We start from the raw sequence: 16,784 nt of genomic DNA on the forward strand, positions 1-16,784 counted from the left end.
TGCCAAATAGTGCAAGGAAATACTTTTGCAGATCTTTTGTTTACTTTAGGAAAAAAACATGGATCCAGGCTTTCCCATTCGGCACTGCTGCTCATTTCCTGACTGGCCTTTAAAGTTTGGCTCAGTAGCAATTTGGGGACTTGTTTTCTACCCACAGTGAAAGGAGCTGGGTGCCCAGCAGCCCCATGCCGGCATGAGAATTAAGTTCTGCTCATTCCCTGGATAAGCAAGCTGACGTTTTCCTCATAGATTTTCTTTTCCATTTCTCAAAGCTTTATTGCATACTCATTTAGCTTTGACTTTTAAAAAGACATTTTAATAGTGTTGTTTTTCCTCCAAGCGTGTGCAGAAGCTGATCATGTGCACGAGGAAGCTCTCGAGAATAAATAATTACCTCTTTGCTGTTTTTCACGTACTGCCTCACACACTATACAACACACCCAGGGCTTACCCCTACTCCAATTTCATTAGCAAGTGCCTGACCTGGTATAGGAGGAACTGTGACACCAAAGGAATTTGACTTGGGTTACCTCACTTTCTAGGTTCCCAAGATTCCCAAGTTAAGGAAGCTTTGGTTATTACATAGTTGAACATTTTCTTATTTCATGTAAGTTTTGTAAATCTTCTGTGATTTCTTCTCCTCTTTGGCACATTTACATTAAATTTTATTCTAGTTATGTAACTGTATAGTATAATTATGTTTATATATGGATATAAATTGCTCGGTTCATCCTACTTTGGGGAGTTTATTCATAGTTTGCTATGAGGTCAGTAACTTTCCAAAGAGACAGGCTTTCTAAACTTGAAGACTATACTTTTATATATTAATGCATTTTTTTTTTACATTAGAAGATAGTTAACCTAAGAAAGTTGAATGATAAGGCCGGGCGCAGTGGCTCAAGCCTGTAATCCCAGCACTTTGGGAGGCCAAGATGGGTGGATCATGAGGTCAGGAGATCGAGACCATTCTGGCTAATATGGTGAAACCCTGTCTCTACTAAAAAATACAAAAAACTAGCCAGGCGAGGTGGCGGGCACCTGTAGTCCCAGCTACTCGGGAGGCTGAGGCAGGAGAATGGCATAAACCCGGGAGGCGGAGCTTGCAGTGAGCCGAGATCCGGCCACTGCACCACAGCCTGGGCAACAGAGCAAGACTCCGTCTCAAAAAAAAAAAAAAAAAAAAAAAAGAGAAAGTTGAATGATAAGTAGAATGAAAGTAGAAAGCACTGACTGACAAAGATCTTCAGTACATCAGGGATGAGTGTTGTCTTTCTTAAGGACTTAATCTGTAATATAAAATGTCAAATCAAATACCATATTCGGCCAGGTGTAGTGGCTCACGCCTGTAATCCCAACACTTTGGGAGGCTGAGGCCGGTGGATCACCTGAGGTCAGGAGTTTGAGACCAGCCTGGCTAACATGGTGAAACCCCGTCTCTACTAAAAATACAAAAAATTATCTGGGCATGGTGGTATACACCTGTAATCCCAGCTACTCAGGAGGCTGAGGCAAAAGAATCACTTGAACCCAGGAGGCAGAGGTTGCAGTGAGCCGAGATCACGCCACCACACTCCAGCCTGGGCAACAAGAGCAAAACTCTGTCTCAAAAAAAAAAAAAAAAAAAAGAACAATAAATACCGTATTTGTGGTGGTACAGACAAAGACTAAGCTATTGGCATAGACAAGGTCCAACTGAGGATGCACACTGTGTCACTGGTGATGAAGAATCCAGAGTTGGTCATTCCTCTAAAGCTCAGCGATGAGCAGTCACCTCCAGGGAAGGCTACCAGCAGAAGCCAGCAGCACTCTGACCTTATGGAAAGTGGACACACTTACACACAGACACATTAGCCAAATGCTGCTTCAGTGACCCAAAGAAAAACACAAAGTCACAGAAGATTGTTGCAAGAGTGACTTATGACTGAATCTCAGAGAACTGGACGGTAGGCTTAACTGTCCCCTGCCTAAGCTCAGAGAAAGAACCCAAGAAAGAGCACTGGTGGAGCTTTGGAAATAGGAAAGCGAGAGGCTGTCAGCTTTTTTCTGCTTACCTGAAACACCATTTCCGGTGTTTTTGTAGCACAGAAATGGCTACCAAAAGTATTAGGGTGCAGAAAACAATAGTCCAAAGGATGGTTCTTCAGCATGCTGAGCACACTGAACTAAAGGAAATTAAAACGCCATCAAAGCTGCCTCAGAACCAAGGAGTTGGCCGGGTGCAGTGGCTCACACTCCCAGCACTTTGGGAGGCCAAGGCAGGCAGATCATTTGAGGTCAGGAGTTCGAGACCAGCCTGACCAACATGTAGAAATCCCATCTCTACTAAAAATGCAAAATTAGCCACGTGTGGTGGCACATGCGTATAATCCCAGCTACTCGGGAGGCTGAGGCAGGAGAATCGCTTGAACCCAGGAGGCGGAGGTTACAGTGAGTCGAGATTGTGCCATTGCACTCCAGCCTGGGCAACAAGAGTGAAACTCTGTCTCAAAAAAAAAAAAAAAAAAAAAAAGAACCAAGGACTCTTGGTTTCTTCACCCCACATCAAGCGCAGGAAGGGGTTCTCTGTGGAAGTTTCCTTATCTGACTGAGTAGAGTTCTTCCAAAAGAAACGCCATTGGCCCAAAACCCCCTCCCTAAGAAATCTCATTAAATAACCAGAGAAGATTAACCACCAGAAAAGACTGAAAGTCACCTTGCCCAGACAGACTTTTCATCTGTTTTTCTGAGGGCAGTTCCAAGAGGTTACCGGGGAGACTTTATCTGCATAATAAGACAACCTTTGGTCACAATGAAGTTCTGCCTCTTGCCTTCCTAAAATTTGTTGCCACCTCTCACAGAGCACAAAAAAACTTTGTTGCAGGCCATTATTTCTTCTCTGGTCCCATTTAGTTTTCAAAGTTTCATTTATAAACTACTGTCTGCTCTTTGGGTCCACTCAATTCTCCTAAAAATCATTCACTGCCTGTTTTAGTTTGTTCTCACACTGCTAATAAAGACATACCTGGCCAGACATGGTCTCTCACACCTGTAATCCTGGCACTTTGCAAGGCAGAGGTGGGCGGATCACCTGAGGTCAGGAATTTGAACCTCCACCTCCAAGGGTTCAATCAATTCTCCAGCCTCAGCCTCCCAAGTAGCTGGGATTACAGGCACCTGCCACCATGCCCGGCTAATTTTTATGTTTTTAGTAGAGATGGGATTTCACCACATTGGCCAGGCTAGTCTCGAACTCCTGACCACAGGTGATCCGCCCACCTCAGCCTCCCAAAGTGTTGGGATTACAGGCGTGAGCCACTGCACTGTGCCCAGCCTGCAAGTTAGTTATTTTCTAGATACAATGGGGGTACAGGCATTAGGTAAATACACCCATTCCAAATGGGAGAAATTGGCCAAAATGAAGGGGCTACAGGCCCCATGCAAGTCCAAAATCCAATGAGGCAGTCAAATCTTAAAGCTGCAAAATTACCTCCTTTGACTCCATATCTCACATTCAAGTCATGCTGGTGTAGATTCCCATGGTCTTGAGCAGCCCTGTCCCTGTGGCTTTGCAGGGTACAGCCCCTCTCCCAGCTGTTTTCATGGGCTGGTGTTGAGTGTCTGTGGCTTTTCCAGGTGCACAGTGCAAGCTGTTGGTGGATTTACCATTCTGGGGTCTGGAGGATGGTGGTCCTCTTCTCCCAGCTACACTAGGCAGTGTCCCAGTAGGGACTCTGTGTGGGGGCTCCCACTCCACATTTCCCTTCTGCACTGCCCTAGCAGAGGTTCTCCATGAGGGCTCTGCCCCTGCAACACACCTCTGTCTGGACATCCAGGTGTGTCCATACAACCTCTGAAATGTAGGCAGAGGTTCCCAAACCTCAGTTCTTGGCTTCTGTGCACCTGCAGGCTCAACACCATGTGGATGCTGCAAAGGCTTGGGGCTTGCACCTTCTGAAGCCATGGCCCCAGCTGTACCTTGGTTCCTACTAGCCATGGCTGAACCAGCTGGGATGCAGGGCACCAAATCCCGAGGCTGCACACAGCAGGGGGTCCCTGGTCCCAGCCCAGGAAACCATTTTTCCCTCCTAGGCCTCTGGGCCCATGATGGGAGGGGCTGCCACAAAGGTCTCTGACATGCCCTGGGGACATTTTCCCCATTGTCTTGGTGATTAACATTTGGCTCCTTATTACGTATGCAAATTTCTGCAGCTGGCTTGAATTTCTCCCCAAAAATGGGGTTTTCTTTTCTATCACATTGTCAGGCTGTAAATTTTCCAAACTTTTATGCTCTGCTTCCTCTTGACACTTTACCACTTAGAAATTTCCTCCACCTGATACTGTAAGTCCTCTCTCTCAAGTTCAAAGTTCCACAGACCTCTAGGGCAGGCAAAATGCCACCAGACTCTTTGCATATCAAGAGTGATCTTTACTCCAATTCCCAATATGTTTCTCATCTCCATCTGAGACCACCTCTGCCTGGACTTTATTGTCCATATCACCATCAGCATTTTGGGCAGAGCCATTCAACAAGTCTCTAGGAGGTTCCAAACTTTCCCACATTTTCCTGTCTTCTTCTGAGTCCTCCAAACTGTTCCAACCTCTGCCTGTTACCCATTTCCAAAGTTGCTTCCACATTCTCAGGTATCTTTACAGCAGCACCACACTCCTGGTACCAATTTACTGTATTAGTCTGTTCTCATGCTACTAATGAAGACATAACTGAGACTGGGTAATTTATAAAGGAAAGAGGTTTGATTGACTCACAGTTCCACATGGCTGGGGAGGCCTCACAATCATCACTGAAGGCAAATGAAGAGCAAAGTCACATCTTACATGGCAGCAGGCAAGAGAGCTTGTACAAGGGAACTCCTATTTATGAAACCATCAGATCTCATGAGACTTATTCACTACCACGAGAACAGTATGGGGGAAACTGCCCCCATGATTCAATTATCTCCACCTGGCCCAGCCCTTGACACATGGGGATTATTACAATTCAAGGTGAGATTTGCGTGGGGACACAGTCAAACCATGTTATTATCCTTCAAAATAGGCTGTATTGCCCCATCCCCTCTTTTCTGTGAAGAGGGAACTATGTAAGCTCCATCTGGCCTTTCCTTGAGTCTCATATTTTATGTGGCTCCGTGCTTATGCAAGTTAATAAATTTGTATGCTTTTCTCCTGTTAATTTGTCTATTGTCAGTTTATTTCAGTGGGATGACTCACTTATTGAACCTTCAGAGGGAAAGTTTAAACTTCCCTACATAAAACACTTTTTTCTTGACACTGTTTTGAAGAGCAGTGACTCACCTTTACCTGATTCTTTGTTTGATTCCAGAGCCCTTGGACTTTTATATTTGTTTTCTACCATGATATCACAAACCATGAGTTTGTTGATGCTTCATAAATCTGGAAAAATGTGGCATGGATTTAGGAGAAATATACCCAAAGATGTAAAGGGGAAGGAGACACTGGCCAACCAGAAGGTCACCCTCATTCCTCAGTGAAGGAGAAAGGCCTGACTCCTACCTTGTATAAGGGAACTAAGGGAACTGGGTAGGTATCAGTATAATGGAGTCAAGAAGTGATTCAGGATTTACTGCCCCCATCTGAGGAAATAAACAGAGGGAATCAAAGAATACAGGGCAGAATAGTCTACTAGACAAGACCCCAGTGTGGAATCACAGCCATCCAGTGAGGTTTGAGAGAAACCCAATAAATAATATCCCTATGTTCTCTGCCCAAGTTTTAAACCAATCAAATAGATTAAGGTGTCAATAAATGAAGATTAAAATGTCAGCTCACCCTGGGCACAGTGGCTCTTGCCTGTAATCCCAGCACTTTGGGAGGCTGAGGCAGGTGGATCACCTGAGATCAGGAGTTTGAAACCAGCCTGGGCAACATGACGAAACCCCGTCTCTACTAAAAATACAGAAATTAGCTGGGGGTGGTGGTGGGAGCCTGTAATCCCAGCTACCCGGAAGGCTGAGGCAGGAGAATCACTTGAACCCGGGAGGTGGAGGTAGCTGTGAGCCGAGATTGTGCCATTGGCCTCCAGCCTAGGCAACAGAGCAAGACTGTGTCTCAAAAAAGAAAAGAAAAAGAAAAAAAAAATAGCTCAATTACTGATGAAGCTGGTACTGGAAAAAATGGACTTTGGGTACAAGGAATTAGTGTCTTCCTAATACTGAACCCCAGAATCAGGGCTCACAGCTAGACAGCCAAGGACTCTACACAGGGGGCCCTGCCCCTTTGAGGCCTATTGCAGCACACTTTCCTCCAACAGAAAACAAAGAAGAGCTGGATTAAACAAGCCTAAGTAACCGCCCATATTCACTGATGAGAGAAATCACTCCACCTCTCCCAGGAATGAGGAGGGTGGGATTAAAGAGGCTGGCAGTCTTAAATCAGTTGTGCTGTCCCTCCACATGGCAGGAAAGAACAGGAGTGGGAATTACCTAAACCTTTTATAAGTGTTGGGTAAAGCATATGCTACATAGACCAAATCTAGAGCAGTGTGGGGGTAGACTCTGCTTTATCCTTCTGCTATTTGCTGAGTAGTCTGCTCAGAGATGCACTTGTCAATGGTTCTTCAGCATCTCACCATCTAGCTCTCACCAGGGGTCTGGGTAGTTATGATTCCTTTTATTTGTTCACTTTCTAAAAAAATTTGAATTTTTGTGAATATTTGAATAGTTACAAAATAGTTTCTATGCTGATTTAACATGGAAAGGGAGATGGTTGTATTTTTGTTGACATTACAATGCATACACACGTGTGTGTGTGTGTCACACTGAATGATACTGTCAATGCTGGGCTAATGCTAAATTTAAGGAACATAGAGAACTTGGGAAAAGGCCAGAGATGGAGAAAAGACTGTTAGTGGTTTGTTTATAGGGAAGAAATGGGTTTGCCCTAAAATAAATGCATGCTAGAAGATGAAAATAATAGTGCCCAGGTAGAAACAGGCAAAAAGGGTTCTCAAAGCAGAAACATGGGACCCATTTTGGATATAAATCCTAACTTCACTATTGGTGGTTTTGTGACCTTAAGCAAGACACTTGAAATCTCCAAGGTTCAATGCACTGAACTATGAAATGGAAATAATGCTTACCTGCAGATTGTTGCAAGGACTAAATATAATGCACATCAAATGCTAGGTATGATGCCTGGAGATAACTGGTGCTTAATAAGTGGTAATTAATATTGTTATTAATATATATAATATATGATATTTTATAATATATGACATATATTTATAAAATATATATTGTTATTTAGAGATATATATATATATATATATATATATTTTTTTTTTTTTAAGGATGACGTGATGGTTAACTTTAGGTGTCAACTTGGCTGGATTAAGGGATACCTAAATAGCCGGTAAAGCATTATTTCTGGAGATTGGTATGTGAGTCAGTGAACCGAATGGGGAAGAGCTGCCCTCAATGTGGGCGACCTGAATAGAATAAGGTAGAGGGAAGGTGAATTTTCTCTCTCTCCTGGAACTAGGACACCCCCTTCTTCTCCTGCCTTTGAACTCCAGGTTATCTGGCCTTTGGACTCTGGAACTTGCACAAGCAGCATCTTTGGTTTTTAGGCCTTCAGCCTCAGACTGAGAGTTACACTGTTGACTTCCCTGGTGCCGAGATGTTTGTACTTGGACTGAGCTATGCCACTGGCTTCCGTGGGTCTCCTGTTTGTAGATGGCCTATCATGGGACTTCTCAGCCTCCATAATTCTGTGAGGCAATTCCCCTAATAAATCCTCTCTTCTCTTTATCTTTCTCTCTCTCGTTCTCTCTCTCTCTGTCTCTCTCTCCCCTATTGGTTCTATCTCTCTGGAGAACCTTGACTAATACAGATGGTGAACAAGTCTTTGTCTCTTTGAGAAGAATAAATAATTACAGGATAAATAATGTAAATATTATTTAAGTATTTATATCTAATATAAATATATGTAATATAAAAATTATTTAAATAATTATTTAAAAATAATTAGCCTTAAACTTGCTAACTGAAAAGTTGAGTTTTCTTATTTAGGAAAGTCATTGCTGTTTCTTTGGCTTATGTTTAATTCAGATAATCAGATGCTTATTAAGCATCTACTGTGTGCCAGAACTGTGCTGCATACTGAGAATACTGAAATGCACGTGGCTTATGAAATGAACCCCCGCTCTTTAGATGCCTGCAGTTCAGGATAGATGCCCATTTGTCTGAAATGTGGTAAGCACCTCCTACTTAAATCTTTGGCTCCAGCAGGCCACCACTCTTTGGCCACCATAGTTTTGCCAACCTCAGCTTATTAATTGGTATCCTCATTTTTTAGACCCTTTTCAAGAATCTCAGAGAACAAATCTAGCCATGTGCTTATCCAGCAAAAGCCAAACAAAGCATGTGAAATGGGTCCTTACCGTATAGCTTTTGTACCATCTACGCTTTGGCATCCAAGGTCACTTTTAATAATGCTGCCCATAACTCTATGCAGAATGCCTCCTGCCACAGCATTTAGGACTTCCACTCACAATACCTAGCAGCACCTCTAAGTATCACCACTGTCCATTCAACTGGTCACAATTAAGATAAGATCTGAGCTGCTTTCCGAAGATCTGTAAGATTCTCCAAAATAGGCCAAAGACGGCTATAAAGCCTCACACTGTGCATCATTTACTCGAGGTGGTCATCCAAGCATAGAACCTGATCTGACTCACCTTTACCACAGTTATCTCCTGATCCTCGCATAAACTCAACAAATAGGCCTTCTGGAGTCCAGAAATAAACACCTGCACATATGACCAAATGATTTTCCATAAGGGTGCCAAAACCATCCAATGGGGCAAGGACAGTTTTTTCAACAAATAACATTGGGAAAACTGGGTATCAACTTGCAAGAGAAATTGGACCCCCATTTTATGCCAGATACAAAAATTAAATCAAAATGGATTAAAAACCTAGATGTAAGACCTAAAACTATAAAACTCTTAGAAGAAAACAGAGGAAAAACTTCATAACATTGGGTTTGGCAATAATTTCTTGGATACGACAACAAAAGTACAGACAACAAAAGAAAAAGAAAAGTTGGACTACATCAACATTAAAAGATTCTGTGCATTAAAGGACACATCAGCAGAGTAAAAGGCATCCCACACAATGGGAGAAAATGTTTGCAAATCATACGTCTGATAAGGGTTTAGTATCCAGAATGTATGAAGAACTCTTACACTGGGCATGGTGGCTCATGCCTGTAATCCTAGCACTTTGGGAAGCTGAGGTGGGAGGGTTGCTTGAGCCCAGGAGTTCAAGACCAGCTTGGGCAACATAGTGAGACCCCTGTCTCTACAAAAAAAAAAAAAAAAATACATAAATAAATAAAATAAAGAACAAAATTAGCTGAGCGTGGCGGTGTGCATCTGTAGTCCCAGCTACCTAGGAGGCTGCTGTGGAAGGATCGCTTGGGCCTTGGAGGTCAATAGTGCAGTGAGCTGTGATTGCATCACTGCACTCTAGCTGGGGTGACAGAGTGAGATCCTGCCTCAAAACAAAAAACAAAGCAAAACAAAACAAAACTCTCACAACTCAACAATAAAACCTTCAATTTTAAGATGGGCAAAGAATTTGAATAGATATTTCTCAAAAAATGTTATACAAATGGCAATAGCATATGAAAAAAATGCTCAATGTCATTAATCATTAGGGAAATACAAATCAAAACCACAATGGGGTACCACCTCAAACCCATTAGGATGGCTACTACCAAAAACCAGAAAATAGTAAATGTTGACAAAGGTATGCAGAAATTGGAACTCTTGTGCACTGTTGATGGGAACGTAAAACGGTGCAATAGCTATAGAAAACAGTATGGTGGGCCCCCAAAAAATTAAAAATAGAATTATCATGTGATTCAGCAATTCTTAGTATATACCCAAGATAACTGAAAGCATGGACCTGAGGAGATATTTGTACATGCATGTTCATAGTAGCATTTTTCACAATAGCCAAAAGGTGAAAGCAATCCAAGTGTTTTGTCCGTTTTGTGTTGCTGTATCAGAATGCCTGAGACTGGGTAATTTATAAAGAAAAGAAATGTATTTGGCTCATGGTTCTGGAAACTGGGAAGTCCAAGGGCAGAGTACTGGCAAATACTTGACATCTGGTGAGAGCCTTCTTGCTGTGCCATTCCACGGTGGAAGGTGGAAGGGCAAGAGAGCATAAGAGGGAGAAAAGGAGGTCAAACAAATCCTTTTATCAGGAACCCACTCGTGTGATAACTGCTTTAATCCATTCATAAGGGGAGAGCCCTCATGACCTACTCAACTCTTAAAGGTCTCAACACTGTTGAATTGGGAATTAAGTTTCCAACCCATGAGCTTGGGGAATACATTCAAACAATGGCACCAAGTGTCCATCATCAGATGAATGGATAAGCAAAATGCAGTATATACATAAAGTGGAATATTATTCAGCCTTAAAAAGGAAGGAAATTCTGACACATGCTACAATATGAATGAACCTTGAGGACATCATGCCAAGTGAAATAAGTCAATCACAAAAGGAAAAATATAGTATGATTCCACTTACATGGGGTACCTGGAATAGTCAAATTCGTAGAGATGGAAAGTAGAATGGTCGTCGCCAGGGCTGGGCGACAGGGGGATGGGGAATTGTCACTTAATGGGTACAGAGTTTTAGTTTTGCAAGATGAAAAGGGTTCTATGGATGGTATTGATGGGCCCGATATTGATGGTAGCACAACAATGTGAAAGTACTAATGTTACTGAATTGTGCACTTAAAAATAGTTAAGATGGTAAATTTTATGATATGTGTATTTTACCACAATGTTTAAAAAATCAACTAGCGGCCAGATGCAGTGACTCGTGCCGGTAATCCCAGCACTTTGGGAGGTCGAGGCGGGTGGATCACGAGGTCAGGAGTTCAAGACCAGCCTGGCAAATATGGTGAAACCCCATCTCTACTAAAAATACAAAAATTAGGCGGGCATGGTGGCACGTCTGTAGTCCCAGCTACTCAGGAGGCTGAGGCAGAAGAATTGCTTGAACCCGGGAAGTGGAGGTTGCAGTGAGCCAAGATCTCACCACTGCACTCCAGCCTGGGTGACAGAACGAGACAGTGTCTCAAAAAAAAAAAAATGCAACTAGCCCAGTGTTCAGTCTGGCCTCTCAAAACTATGAACTTTTGCCCTCTATTTCTAGTTCCCTGGCCTTGCCATCCACTTTTTTTCTTTCTTTCTTTCTTTTTTCTTTTTTGAGACAGTCTCACCCTATTGCCAGGCTGGAGTGCAGTGGCGTGACCTCGGCTCACTGCAACCTCCACCTCCTGAGTTCAAGGGATTCTCCTGCCCCAGCGCCTGCAGGTGGGACTATAGGCGTGCGCCACCATGCCCAGCTAATTTTTGTATTTTTAGTAGAGATGGGGTTTTACCATGTTGGCCAGGATGGTCTCAATCTCTTGACCTCATGATCAGCCCGCCTTAGCCTCCCAAAGTGCTGGGATTACAGGCGTGTTCCACCGTGCCTGGCCGCCATCCACTTTTTATATACACCACCCTGTTTTCCACCGTTTCTCACTATGGCCAGCCCATGTGGACTCTGCCTGGCACTGTGCATATACTCTTGTCATCCAGTGCAAGAGGAAGGACTTAATTGCAAGATATCCTGGACTCCCACCGCCACAGAACCTTCTCATAACACTCCACCCCACAGTATGCTCTGGGATCATCACAACTCTTTGCCAAGCAAACCTGGGAAAGTTCAGCCCTTCCATTACTCCTTGTGGTTGGTGATGGACAAGTAGAGAGAGCCTGAAGCAAAGGAGTTACACATGACCTTCCCACTCAGTGTGCTTGGCACACCATAGGAGAAAAACCTCAACATTCTTTGAGGGCCCAGTTTGGCATTTTAAAAACTATATTTTTTTCTGTCTCTCCAGCCTCTTACGTTTTTTTTTGGTTTTTGTTTTTTGTTTCAGACAGTCTCATTCTTTTTCCCAGGCTGGAGTGCAGTTGTGTGATCACAGCTCACTGCCACCTCAAATCCCTGGGCAGAAGCAATCCTCCTGCCTCAGCCTCCTGACTATTAAGGACTACAGGCACATACCACCAAACCTGGCTAATTTTTAATTTTTTTTTTTTTTTTTTTTTGGTAGAGATGGGATCTCACTTTGTTGCCCAGGCTGATCTCAAACTCCTAGGCTCAAGCAGTCCTCCCGCCTCAGCCTCCTCAAGTGCTGGGATTACAGGCATGAGCCACTGCACCTAGCTGCCTCTTGACCTCTGACCAAAGTGCTCATTTCCCATTTTCTGGTCTTAAATCTCCCTTCAGAGTTGCGTGCTCATCTTCTTACCTATTACTTCAGCTTCTCTGTTATTTCAATCCAAATGTCACCTCCAACTGCATAGCCTAAAGCTTGGTCCTAGGGAGTGTCACTCACAGCAGGCCCCTCTAGACTGTTATGACATAACTACGGCCACATACAGCAAACTTGGGAGGTAGGAGGCAATGTAGGTATGTCCATGCTATCAATTTAGCATTTTCTTGACTTTAATTCATATTTAGATGAGGTGACTGTCTTAGTCCATTTGGGTTGCTATAACAACAGAAATGTATTTCTCACAGTTATGGAAGCTGGGAAATCCAAGATCAAGGCACTGGAGGATTTGGTCAGATATGCTGGCTCACACCTGTAATCCCAGAACTTTGGGAGGCTGAGGTGGGCAGATCGCTTGAGCCCAGGAGTTCATGACCATCCTGGGCAACATGGTGAAACCCTGTCTCTAAAAAAAAAAAGGCACTGGCAGATTTGGTGTCTGGTGAGAGCCTACTTCATAGAAGGCACATTTCAATGTGTCCTCACATGGTGCAAGGGACAACTGAGCTCCCTCAGCACTCTTTTATGATGACACTAATCCCTTTAGTTCTCATGACCTAATTACCTCCCAACAGCCCACCTTCTAATACCATCACTTTAGGGGTTAGGATTTCAACATATGAATATTAGAGGGATACAAACATTCCAACTATAGCAGTGACCAAGTTAAAAATTTGGGTCATAGGCTGGGCACAGTGGCTCAAGCCTGTAATCCCAGAACTTTGGGAGGCTGAAGTGGGATCACCTGAGGGCGGGAGCTTGAGACCAGCCTGACCAACATGGAGAAACCCGTCTCTACTAAAAATACAAAAATTAGCCGGGCATGGTGGTACATGCCTGTAATTCCATCTACTCGGGAGGCTAAGGCAGGAGAATCACTTGAAGCCGTGAGGAGGAGGTTGCAGTGAGCCGAGATTGCGCCATTGCACTCCAACTTGGGCAACAAGAGTGAAACTCCATCTCAAAAAAAAAAAAAAAAAAATTGGGTTGTATTAGAAGTCCTGGCCGGGTGTGGTGGCTCATGCCTGTAATCCCAGCACTTTGGGAGGCCGAGGTGGGTGGATCACGAGCTCAGGAGTTCAAGACCAGCCTAGCCAACATGGTGAAACCTCCTCTCTACTAAAACCATAAAAACTTAGCTGGGTGTGGTGGTGGACACCTGTTATCCCAGCTACTTGGGAGGCTGAGGCAGGAGAATTGCTTGAACCTGGGAGGTGGAAGTTGCAGTGAGCTGAGATTGCACCACTGCACTCCAGCCTGGGTGACAGAACAAGACTCAGTCTTGGAAAAAAATAAAATAAAATAAAATAAAAGAGTTCCTATATACTTTTGTTTTTACCCTTTTGTTAACGTTAAAAATTTTTTTTTGTTTTTTTGTTGTTGTTGTTAGTTGTCTCTGACCCCTCTACTCTGGAATTAACCACCTGTTTTAATTTTCCTAGATCCTTTTAAAACTTAAAGGTGGTTTGCAGACTATTAGTGTTAGCATCACCAGGAGAGGTTGTTAGCAATTCAACATCGCAGTCTCCAGCTCAGGCCTAGCAAATCAAGATCTGCAGCTTAATAAGATCCCCAGGTGATTTGTATGTACATTAAAATTAGAACTGTTCCAGAAAGATTCTAACTGCTCTTGTTGGAACAATGGGTCTCTACCCTCACTGTTCATTAGAAGAATCTCAGAAGCGTTTAAAACATACTGATTTGGCCTGGCACAGTGGCTCATGCCTATCATCCCAGCACTTTGGGAGGCTGAGGAGGAGAATTGCTTAAGATCAGGAGTTTGAGACCAGCCTGGGCAACATAGCGAGACTCCTCTCTACACACACCCTCAACCCCCTCCCTGTCACCCCCACCCCACCGCCACCCCCAGGCAAAAAAAAATTAGTCAAGCATGGTGGCATGTGCCTGTAGTCCCAGCTACTTGGGAGGCTGAGGTGGGAAGATTGTTGGAGCCCAGGAGTTCACGGCTGCAGTGAGCCATGATTGCTCTGCTGCACTGCATCCTTGGCAACAGAGACCCTGTCTCTCTCTAAAAACAACAAGCATAGCTACTGATTCCTGTGATCCACCACCAGATTCTGATTTCATCCATCTATGGGAGGCCTAGGCATTGGTGTTTGTTATGTTTTTTTCATTTCTTGTGTGTGTTTTTGTTTGTTTGTTTGTTTCCTCTGTACAGATGATGTCTTTTATTCTCTAGGAGATCTTGATAGTTAGCCAGGCTTGAGAACCACTGAGTTGTGACTAAGAGAAAAATATCATGGAGAATACCATAGGTTGTGAGCTCGTTTACAGTTGTGAAAAACAGATTATTAAATTTGAGTAGGTCTTCACCTTAATATATGACTTGTTTTCTATTTCCTTAGTCCCTAGGGTATGTGTCTCAACAGCTCTTAACTTCTATTAAGTAGTGTCCAGGACTTCCAACCAAGTCTCATGAGAGGGTCATGCTCCTGTCCCAGTGCCCAGAGCTGGTGCTGCTTCCTGCTGCTGCTGAAGCCCCAGCTGCAGAGCACTGATGGGATCAGCCATCACCACCACCTTGGTTGCTGGTGCGATGTTTGGTTGATGCCCCTAGAGACTCACGTGCCCTGAAATGAGCACATGATGCTTTTACATACTCCCTGAAAATCAACCCTGTGGCCGTGACATACCAGCCCCAACAACCAAAACAACTTTGGTAGCCCCATCAGTCTGTGACTTCTAAATTTTCTTTAGCATCTTCCCATTTTTTTCCTTTTTTTTTTTTTTTTTTTTTTTTTTTTTTTGTGAGACAGAGTCTTGCTCTGTCGCCCAGGCTGAAGTGCAGTGGTGCAATCTCAGCTCACTGCAACCTCCACCTCCCAGGTTCAAGCGATTCTCCTGCCTCAGCCTCCTGAGTAGCTGGGATTACAGGTACAGGCCACCACGACTGGCTTTTTTTTTTTTTTTTTGTATTTTTAGTAGAGACGGGGTTTTGCCATGTTGGCCCGGCTGGCCTCGAACTCCTGACCTCAAGTGATCTGCTGGCCTTGGCCTCCCAAAGTGCTGGGGTTACAGGCGTGAGCCACCGTGCCTGGCCTCCATTTTCCTCTGTTTTTTCAGAGAGCCCAGGCGCCTGGCCTCCATTTTCCTGTTCTTTCAGAGAGCGCAGGCAGAAGCTATTATCATCAAAAGTGAATTTAAGACTAGTGAGCCTCCCTTGCCACCTGGGTCTCACCTCTCCTGAGGACATGCTTTGCTTTTTGTCATCACAGGTAAGTAGATGAAGGTCTCCCTGTAAGGCTATGTACATATTTACATATTCACTCATATTCTTCCTTTGCATCCCAGAAACTAATTTTTAGCAGATTTAAAGCAGATTTTTTAGTCAATGTTAGAAAACATTTTTTAATGTATGAAAGTGAAATTCAATGTAATTAATTTATTAAATCTTAATTGAATTCCTGCTGTCTCCATCACCAGAAAATGACTGCTACGTTTTCTATTGTTATTCGAAATACTCATCTTCTTTATAAATATTTTGGCATTTTTTGAAATGCCAAAAATATGCATGGTGTGTGCTATGTAGTCAAGAATTAGCACTTTTGCTTTGGCATAAAGCAAATTTCAGGTGGGGAAAGGAGGCAGTTGATAATGAAGATTTTAAAAAGTAGAATTAGGTTAAAATGGTTATTTTTATTAACATAATCTGTTTCAAGATAGGGTCCTAACAACTTGATTTCTCTATAAGAAATGTCCCCTAAATGATGGTGGGTCACTTTTGGAGTTGAAAATTCTGGCTTCTAATTAAATATGTGTGGTTGAGCAAGTCAGTCTTTTTCTGCCTCAGAGTATTTATCTGTAAAATTAGGAAGTTGCACCAAGAGTCTGATAAAGCACCTTCCAGCTCTAAAAGTCAATGATTCTATGAATGCTCAGCTACATTCTATATCACCAAAAGGTAGAAACGGTGTCTTCTATTTTTTCCTAACTCCCGATTTTGCCATCATATGGAAAACAACAAAAATAAAGGTAATTAAAAATAGGAAAGAAATGGACTTAAAATTATGCCATCTGATGTCTCAGGCATTTTCATTTTATGTTCCATTCTGGTCCTTGAACATATGTATACATAATTTTACATAGTTGCAATCATAAAATAGGTAAAATGTTATATTTGGCCTACTTCACTTAACATTATGTAACTTTAATATCACCATTATCACTGATAATTATAGTTTAAATGGCCACATGGTATTCCGTTTCATTGATGTATCATAGTTTACTTTAAAAGTCCCTATATTTGGAACTTTAGACTGCTTTCAATGTTTGATACCATAAAGAAGCTACAGCAAATTTTTTATTCATATGGCTCTTTCTTTTGAATAACTTTCTAAGAATAAATTTCTAGGAGTGTAATTACTGAATTAAAGGGAGCCTCTTTACCATTGTTTATA

The 16,784-nt window shown here is 42.9% G+C and overlaps 1 protein-coding gene across 1 annotated transcript in view; it reads left to right on the plus strand.

Moving 5' to 3' along the window:
- METTL8 (methyltransferase 8, methylcytidine) overlaps positions 1 to 16,784 on the plus strand; it is a 139,166-nt gene that overhangs the window by 107,637 nt on the left and 14,745 nt on the right.

This window comes from Macaca thibetana, chromosome 12, assembly GCF_024542745.1.
Source record: "Macaca thibetana thibetana isolate TM-01 chromosome 12, ASM2454274v1, whole genome shotgun sequence".
Classification (NCBI taxonomy): Eukaryota; Metazoa; Chordata; class Mammalia; order Primates; family Cercopithecidae; genus Macaca; species Macaca thibetana.